Source organism: Periplaneta americana, unplaced genomic scaffold, assembly GCF_040183065.1.
Source record: "Periplaneta americana isolate PAMFEO1 unplaced genomic scaffold, P.americana_PAMFEO1_priV1 scaffold_24, whole genome shotgun sequence".
NCBI classification, from domain to species: domain Eukaryota; kingdom Metazoa; phylum Arthropoda; class Insecta; order Blattodea; family Blattidae; genus Periplaneta; species Periplaneta americana.
In genome coordinates, this window is record NW_027185505.1 from 1,404,917 (window position 1) to 1,414,650 (window position 9,734).

The 9,734-nt window shown below is 44.7% G+C and overlaps 1 non-coding gene across 1 annotated transcript; it reads right to left on the reverse strand.

The window, feature by feature from the left end:
- Positions 1-331: 331 nt before the first annotated feature.
- LOC138693885 (5S ribosomal RNA) lies at positions 332-450 on the reverse strand. The gene has a single exon (XR_011330570.1). It is a non-coding gene; the product is annotated as a 5S ribosomal RNA (ribosomal RNA).
- Between the last annotated feature and the right edge of the window lie 9,284 nt (positions 451-9,734).

Below are 9,734 nucleotides of genomic sequence, written 5' to 3' on the forward strand. Positions count from 1 at the left end.
CTAATGGGATTTTAATTAGCCATATATGTACAGTATATTACATTCTTTACCTAAAATGTCTCTAACTTCTAGGGAGAGCGCGAGGTACGTTCACAATCCCCTGAATACATATTCCCTTCTTCGAGAAAACGCAGAGAAGTGAACCGTCTCATATGAATATGCTACCAGTCATAAGTTTCAATACGGAGCTGCAAGTACTTAAGAATTATCAATTACTCTACAATTATGCAGCGGCGTCATCATCCAAGCTATAGCTGGAATAGGGAAGGGAACATAATATCCCATAAGTCTTATTAGAACACGCTGGAAATAGTGACGTAAAAAAAAAAATCGCCAACGGCACGTGGTGTTCCCAAGCGGTCACCCATCCAAGTACTGACCACGCCCAATGTTGCTTGACTTCGGTGATCGGACGAGAACCGGTATTTTCAACATGGTATGGCCGTTGCCGATGAAACTGCGTAATCTGTAGGCACTTGAGGACGATGGGATTGGGGTGCACTCGATAAAACCTGCACTCGCTCACACACACACGTAAACTGCCTGCTTAGACTCTGTACCTAAATTACCAAGCTCGTTGGATGTCATTGGGATAGATGATAAATCTATCTATCAACGGCAGTTTGGTTACGTTTCAACGTCACACACTGCTGGATTGACACGGGATTAATAAAACAGCTAGTCGGCATTCTAAGTTAAGCCACAGGTGGATTGTTGTTCAACAGCGGAGCCTCCTTTCAACCACATGGTTGTGGAACTGTAGTCGGATTTTCGACATCATTTTCATGCCATACTACGGAACTTCACACAAACTTCAATTCACTTCTTGCACCGGCGGCTACTACGAATGGACTGAAGCTCGCTACTGACTAGGGGGGGGGGGACATTTGTCTCTTGATGGATTACGTGACAGATATATAAAGTATCAGTCGTATGTTATGAACCCGAGTTTCAATAAAGATAGATTACCCGTATGTCCACAGATTCTCAGTAGTGGCCTGCGGAAGGATTATGCCCGCGGTCGACAAGTTACCTTCTAAGTTGTTTTCCCTCAACAATTAATGCTGCCAAGTGAGTAGGAATGACACCGCGCTCTCATATAAGTCGTACGAAACTATTAAGGAAACGAATTTGCCTCGTGGATCCAAGTCTCCCATGGACTGCCTATAATGTATTATCTATCCTAGAAGTGTTATCGGGGTGATTATTTAAATTTTCACTCGGTGGGAACCGCTGTTGTTCTTCATTCATCTACTCTGTTATGAATAACTTGTGGCCCTTAAAAGGGCCGGTTGCTGATTCCCTAGCAAGCACTCCCGCTTACTTGGAACTAGTGTATTTTGTGACGGCCTTGGTCCCTTCACTGACGGCGTGCTTGGCCAGCTCACCGGGTAGCAGGAGACGGACGGCTGTCTGGATCTCCCGACTGGTGATGGTCGACCGCTTGTTGTAATGCGCGAGCCGCGAAGCTTCCGCGGCGATGCGCTCGAAGATGTCGTTAACGAAGCTGTTCATGATGCTCATAGCCTTTGAACTGATTCCCGTGTCTGGGTGAACTTGTTTCAGAACCTTGTAGATGTAAATGGCGTAGCTCTCCTTCCTCTTGCGCTTCTTCTTCTTATCGCCCTTCGAAATATTCTTCTGGGCCTTGCCGGCCTTCTTGGCAGCCTTTCCGGAAGCTTTGGGGGGCATGGTGCTCGTCTGATGATGAGCCCGGAGGGAGAAAAATATTTAAGTCGCAGGGACAATGCCGTACTGCCTTCCCAGTGCGAGCCAATAGAAACAGCGCAAACGTTTGTGACTTTACGATTGGTCCGCTGTCGATTATTGACGTTGGCGTAAAAGTGAAGGTTACCGTGGGCGAGGCGTCACCGTTTTGCTTATAATACCGGGCGCGGACCGTACGAGAACACGCCTGAGGCGTATTTGTATACTTCAGAGAGAAACCCTTTAGTTGCGTGTTTTCTTTCCAGTGAGAACCGAAACAGTGGGTAGGTCTATTCAGTGTTCGTGTGTGTGTACTCTTCCGTAAAGATGTAGCTACGAAGGAACCTCTACAGTGTGGCCACTGAGTAGTGATCAATAGTGCTAGAGAAACCGTACGCAAGTGACTAAACCCTCAAGACTGTGTGTTTTTGTGCCATTGCCTCGAGTGAACTCTTCAATTGTTAACATCTCTAGTGTGGTGCTAGTGTACGGACCACTAGTTAACCGATCCAGATATACAGTTCTCTCCGCTTAACGATAGGACGTTACTGCGGAAATTTCCATCTAGTTGTAGCGCACCTTTACTACAAATATTGTTCCAGTTAGAGAGAAGCCAACACAGTGTAGCATTCCGAGTGACTGACACTTTGGGCGTGTATTAAATCTTATATCACGTCAAGTGTATTCGAGTGCAAGACATTTACTATGCGTGCAGACATGTTTCACTCTCTCTGCTAGTGAAAACTAAACAGTGCTCTGTGTGCTCATAGTACAAAACAATCTAACGTGCAGTGAGTGAACCAACTAAATAGTGTCAACGAAACTTTACACTCCAAATATTCTCCTTTGTCTTTTCATTTCTGGACTTAGTTTAACCTTTCTTATCTCTTTCTCCAATATATACCTCAAATGCCGCAGTGTCAATTACAGTGTTTAGTGCTACGTATTACATCTTCAACCAAATAGTGCATCATAACTCCAACACAAATCAAAAGGAGGAGCCACCATGAATAACAACAACCCTGAAAGCAGAGCAACACAACCAGCAGACAGAGGTAAGGGCAGTTACAAAACCTCAAAAAACCGCTCTCACTCCGCTGAGGATTTGTCAGTAAACACTTCATCCACTGACAATCCTTTCCCAGGTCTAATACACCAGCAGTCACCTCCTGACGCTTTCACAGAATCAGAGGCAAACACAACTCTCATAATATATAATTATAGTGCCTCAGAGCTCAAAAAAGTTCTAAACCAAATTCGTGTACATGTTCGCTGGTACAAACACCATGAACACTTACTTATTATAAATTTCCATACCCGAGCTCACCTCTCAAAATTTACACAGTACATTCCACCCTCAATTCTTGGCCCTCGTGAAGAAACGCAGTACATGATTCCGGACCAAGCCAAATTGCAAGCCCCTTGGCTCTCACAACCCGCTCAAAGACAATACAAACCAAATGCAGCTACCAAAGAAATATCTGCCCCTACCGCAAAAACTCCACTCAAAACAAATAACAGAGAACTACGATACAGACTAGAAAATCTGATATCGTCTCTGCCACTTCCCTCTCAAAGCACCACAGTACACCAAGACCTACAATCCCCCGTATCACCAATCCAAACGAATCCTAATTTTGCCCCCAATCAAATCACGCCACAACCTTCCACATCAAATGCAAATAATAAAACCACTCCTAGCAAAGACATTCCAATATCACAAACGCATCCACCGCCTGCTGCAACTCAAATTGACTCACGCGTAGCTATGCGTATCAATAACCAAGATCTACACAAAAACAACCCCACCATCATATATCAAAATTGCCTAAAAATTCAAATCACACCACCTCGACAAACCTGGTCGCAAAAATTCAGTTCAACAACTCTTATTTTCGAAAACCAAGAGCACTTAGATAAATTCATCTCCTCCTACCCACCCAACACTTTCGGACCCAACGCAGAATATGCAATTAAAATTAACAGACAGAACAGAAATACGGAGAGTGCTCAATCTTACGCCAAAGAAACCAATCTAGTTGCTACTGGAATCTCCCCGGAAATAGACATAGAAACAGTATCAGCTGCTATGACAAACATCAACTTAGAACACACTAGGATCACAAGAATAAGAAATAGCTACGGACCAACGCCCCTTGTTCGCATTTTCACAAAAAACCCGAACACCATATCGACACTTCTCAGCGATGGCCTCCGACTGTGGGGCAGAACATATCATTGTGAACCGCCCAAACTAGGAAAACGCCATATTCCATGCAGGAACTGTCATCAGTATCTGCATGAGAAGAAAAACTGCACAAACCCCGCAGTTTGTTTTCACTGTGGGAACATTGGCACTTCCTGTGCACATAAAGATCGACCACATCATTGCGCCACCTGTAATAGAGACGGACATTATACAGGACAGATGCACTGTCCACTATATCCACGCGAAATCCAACTCCCCGATGAACCCACCTACAGACCATTCATTAGGAAACAAAATATTGATTCGCCACTTAAACCCAGCCAAATGACACCCCCAAACCAGCCCCCGTCTCTTAACACAATCAATTTCCCAACCCTCAACTCCGTCGACAGCGACATATCCAACATACCAAACGAAACCACCAACAGTCCCAAACCCCACACATTTGCTCAGATCTTGGCAACACCACAAAAAACCGACAGAAATGATCTACCCACCCCCCAACAAATCGCCAACTTTATAGATGAACGTATCGCCATCCACATAACCCGCATTGAAAAATACATTGACGAAAAAATCAATCAAGCCATTAACAATTTAACACAATTTATCACAGCCACAACAATAAACACGACCCCACCCTCACGACTCGAAAATACCACAGCCACTATAAATGCCACAGCCAAAAAGACCATAAATAGAAAAGTTAGCGTTGCACCTTATGGAAACAATATAGATGTAATAATCACGCCCATAGTCCAGAAAGTCCAAACTATGATAGGTGGCGCAATAGAACGAGCCCTGGCGGATTACCAATCCCTACCCTGCCCCTCAGGAAATTCACGGCACCTTGACACCACAAACAGCCTCTCACCAACAACCTAATACCACTATAATGGCGTCCATCCTACTTCGACATGACATCACGATAATTCATTGCAATATTAGACACCTGTATAACAACAGAACGGAACTCACTCACCTCATCCAAGAGCAAAAACCCGAAATCATATGTTTAAATGAAACCCACCTTCGAGACAAAGACCGCTTTACTATGAGAGACTTCACTATATATCGACGCGACAGACCTACGATAGGAGGAGGAGTTATGATTATGACTAACAAAAACTTGACAACAACTCAAATTCCCCTACCCCTTCACCTCGACGACCAAGAATGTGTAATAATTCAAATCCACATAGGAAATTCTCGCATGCATGTGGCTTCTTTCTACTCTCCGCCAGCCAATCCACTCCCATCCACACTCCTGCGTTACCTTCACACCCTTCCAAATGTCATAATCACCACAGATATCAACGCCCACCACCCCTTCCTCCATGATAACAATCGGAACACCAAAGGCAACCACCTAGTGACGCTCTTACCCAGTCTCAACCTAGTACAAGTTCCACTCCCTGCCCCCACACGCCTACCAACTCCTACTCAACAATTTACAACTCCTGATAAAATATTCATCTCTCCCAGATTACACAACCGACTCATCAATACTCTAGTCCTTCCCCCTCTAAATTCAGATCACGCACCCATACAAATTAAACTTGCCTGCCCCTTTTACCGCTCTCAACCCGTAAACGAAGCTATATACATGCGAGATTATCGTAACGCTGATTGGCAGAAATTCAAAGATTACATATCTAAATCACTCCCTCATTTTCCAATCACGAAACACGAAGACTTAGACACCGCAGAGACTTTGTTTGTACAGGTGCTTAATGAAGCTATTCAAGACTCAATACCACAAAAACGATATACCACTGACCGTCGCCGTGCACTACCTCCAGACATCTTAAAAATCATAAAGACAAAAAGAGCAGCACACAGACTCTACATGCGCACCCATGAAGATGAAGACAGACGCCTCTACCGCTCACTACAAGAAGATGTCAAAGACGCTATACAGAGATACGAGACGCGACGATGGGACAAATTCATTCAGAAAGTCGACAAAGACAGACTAAACGCTCCCAAGCGATTCTGGGAAACCATAAAGCGTATTAGGGGCAAGTACCAATATACTTCCCACCCATTACGCAACAGACAACAAACGATTATTGACACACCAGGCAAACTGGAAGTCTTCCGACAGTTTCTATCCAACACGCACACTACACCTATACATCCAGATTTCGACCAAGATCATTACCATTTCATCACAGATCATATCAATAACCATCATATCCTCTATAATCCACTCCCAGCACCAGCACCACGATCAACCGACGACCCCATCATTGATGACATCACCATACTAGACATCTCACTTGCCCTCCAAACATGCAAGAACTCAGCACCAGGACCTGATGGTATCACATACCAAACACTTAAACAACTCCCGCCGACAGCCCTTAATTTTCTTGCTGGTCTTTTCACCCTCTCTTTGAAACTTGGACACGCTCCGACACGCTGGAGACATTCACACATACTTCTATTTCCAAAACCTGGTAAAGACGCCTCAGACCCCGCCAACTACCGACCCATAAGCCTCACCCCGACTATTGCCAAGTTAATGGAGAAAGTACTCGTTTCACGCTTGCAGGTTTACCTGCGCGACCGAAATATGATTCCCGATTCTCAGGCGGGCTTCAGACCGGGAGTCCAGCCGACGGATCAGCTGATACGGGTACTTACCCCCATTGAGGAGGCCTACTCTAAACGACATTACTCAATCATGGTAGCGCTCGACGCCAGACGAGCCTTTGACACAGTATGGCTGGACGCCTTGCGATATAAATTAACAAACATGCAATTTCCGCACGAAATAACACGCTGGATCTCCAGCTTCCTGAATAACCGATCTGGCCAGGTCCGTCTTGGCAGACAAGATCTGTCCCGCACCTTCCAAATCGAAGCAGGAGTTCCCCAGGGCAGCGTGATTTCCCCCCTGCTCTATAACATATATGTATCTGACATCCCTCAACCCAACAACAATCAAGTGGGCCTGGCACAGTTTGCTGACGATGTTGCTTTCTGGGCCACCCATCCCCGCTTACGATCCGCCAGGGTACTAATAGACAACGCCCTGAGACAGTACACTGAGTGGGCCAACACCTGGAGAATTACCATCAACACCGAAAAAACCCAAACCTGTGTCTTCCGCCCCTCTTTAAAATCACGAATCACAAACAGACAACACATTACAATCGGACAAGCATTAATACCACTCCAACACAAAGTAACATATCTAGGCATTCCACTCACATCAAAACTCTCTTGGACTACAATAGCGCAAACAATATGGGACAAATACAACAAAGCTACTAAAGCAGTAAGCTACCTAAGCGGCATTAGACGACAAGGCTGCCACGCCAACACATTACTACACCTATATAAAGCACTGGTTCGATCCCAGTGCACCTACTCCTCCTACTTTCTATTGCAATCTTCACCCTCAACACAAAAGAAATTTGAGTCCCGTGAAAGGAAATTATTGCGCCAGATATTTCGACTACCCAAACATACCAGAAACGACACAGTATACATCCACACCAAAACGAAACCACTCTCCACACACCTAATCCGAACAGTCACTAAATACACACACTTCGCACTACGTCGCTCATACACACAACATATGTTTAACAATCCTCCACACACCAACAAGAACACAACCATTGAAAAACTCCTACAAGCCTATCAAGATCACTTCAATCCACAAAATAACCATTAAACTCTCCCCCTCTCTCTCCCTCTCTACAACACCCCTCGTCTCCCGGAGTCGGCTCATTCGCGCTCTGTCTCCCATAAATACCCCAAAAGAATGCCATCGTTGAGGAATGCACATACATGTCATAGACCAGAACCCGACACATACAATTAATAATCCACTTTCATCTACAACGAGAGGAAATCGAAATCAAATACCCCACCCACAACATAACGTACCAGCGAACATCTCTCCGACTGCTGGATAGCTGAAGTCAAAATGCCAACGCACAAACACAAGGATAACAACAATATAAACAAATTGTGACTGCCCTCACCACTGCTTAGTGATGCATGATAGCTATCGTTGAATAACTAAACAATAAATAAATACATTCAAAATTCACGCAAGCCCAGTAAATAATTTACATCACAAACAGTTCATGGTCACTCCTCAAATAACAACAAATCAAAACTTAAAATCTGCTTCTTAAATCTTCTTTCTTACTTTCTACCCACCTGTCTTCTTTCCACGTCTCAATCTCAATCTCATAAAAGCCCTAAATATCCAACATTCTAATAACACTGCACTCACAAGCACTCACGGTCGAAGAGGGCATTGTAATGTAAGACCCTAAAACGACCGCTGGCTCTGCCAGCAATCAACTCTGACATCGGCGAGGCGTCGTTCTTGTAGTTAAACAGCTGCAAGTAGGAGTAGCATCATGTCGGGTCGTGGAAAGGGAGGCAAGGTGAAGGGAAAGTCAAAGTCTCGATCCAGCCGTGCTGGGTTGCAGTTCCCGGTAGGCCGTATCCACCGTCTTTTGCGTAAGGGCAATTACGCAGAGCGAGTTGGTGCCGGTGCGCCAGTCTACCTGGCCGCGGTGATGGAGTACCTGGCGGCCGAAGTTCTCGAGTTGGCTGGCAACGCAGCTCGTGACAACAAGAAGACTAGGATCATTCCTCGTCACTTACAGCTCGCCATTCGCAACGACGAGGAGCTGAACAAACTCCTGTCCGGCGTCACCATCGCCCAGGGTGGTGTGTTGCCCAACATCCAGGCGGTTCTCCTCCCGAAGAAAACCGAGAAGAAGGCTTAAGCCCCTTCTCCGTAAAACGGCCCTTTTAAGGGCCCCACTAACCTCACAAAAGTCAGAAATAGCCAGTATTGTTAATCCTCTCTCACGGCTTCGTAATGTAATTTCATTACGCGTGTCAACTTTCTCTCTCTCTCTATACCGGTGGGCTGATTTAATATCATCATTCTGTAATTTTGTGCTCTGAACGATGTCGTTGTCCCAGGTTCGCACTGAAGTACTTGAAACCGTTGTACATTTACTAGGCTATTGTGTGATAACACATTATACTGATGCATATAGAAAGGTTTCATTATTATTATATAATTTAACACAATACGAATTAAATTAGATGATGATGCCAAAGTACATAGTTGGCTTCGAAATTTATGTAATATATTTCTATCATATTAGAGTAATGGAGATTATCGTGAAAATAATCACAAGTCCCCTTCTTTGGTGCCCATCGTGGTTTTAGACATATACGTTTGAATATACTAGTTTACTTTACTACATACTACGAATGAAACTAATTTTGAATAAGAAATCGATAACTGGTGAACAACTTACGGCGTTATAATAGAGTTCCTAATGCGTTTGTTTGTTGGTGCACATATTGGCCGCACGCGCAGGAACCCCAATACTGAGATGATGACATGACCTTCTCGTAGGAATCGAAGGCTTTGACAATTTGCGTTCGAATTTCCCCTCTCTCTGTCGTTTCGTTCGAACCGAAATGACGCAAGCTATACGTGGAAGTTGTCTGACAGGACGAAGTCCTGTGTTCTGACATGCGATGTGTACCTCTTCTCCCCAGTGTTTACCACACTGGATTCCTATGACCTAAAAGTTGGCATTGCAAAAACGTGGTGATGTGATGTTCAGTATGTGTCAATCCCCTCGGTTCCTTGTTACGGTCTGGTGAGCATTGCCTACCTGCGTTGTCATATTACCCACCAATTCTTCGGACAGTGATTATTGACTTACAGAAGTTTACAGTAACAGGTAACATAATCCGAGGAGCAAGGCTTCACAGAGGAATCCGGTCTTTCCACTTGATATACCAAGCGTTGGGGTCA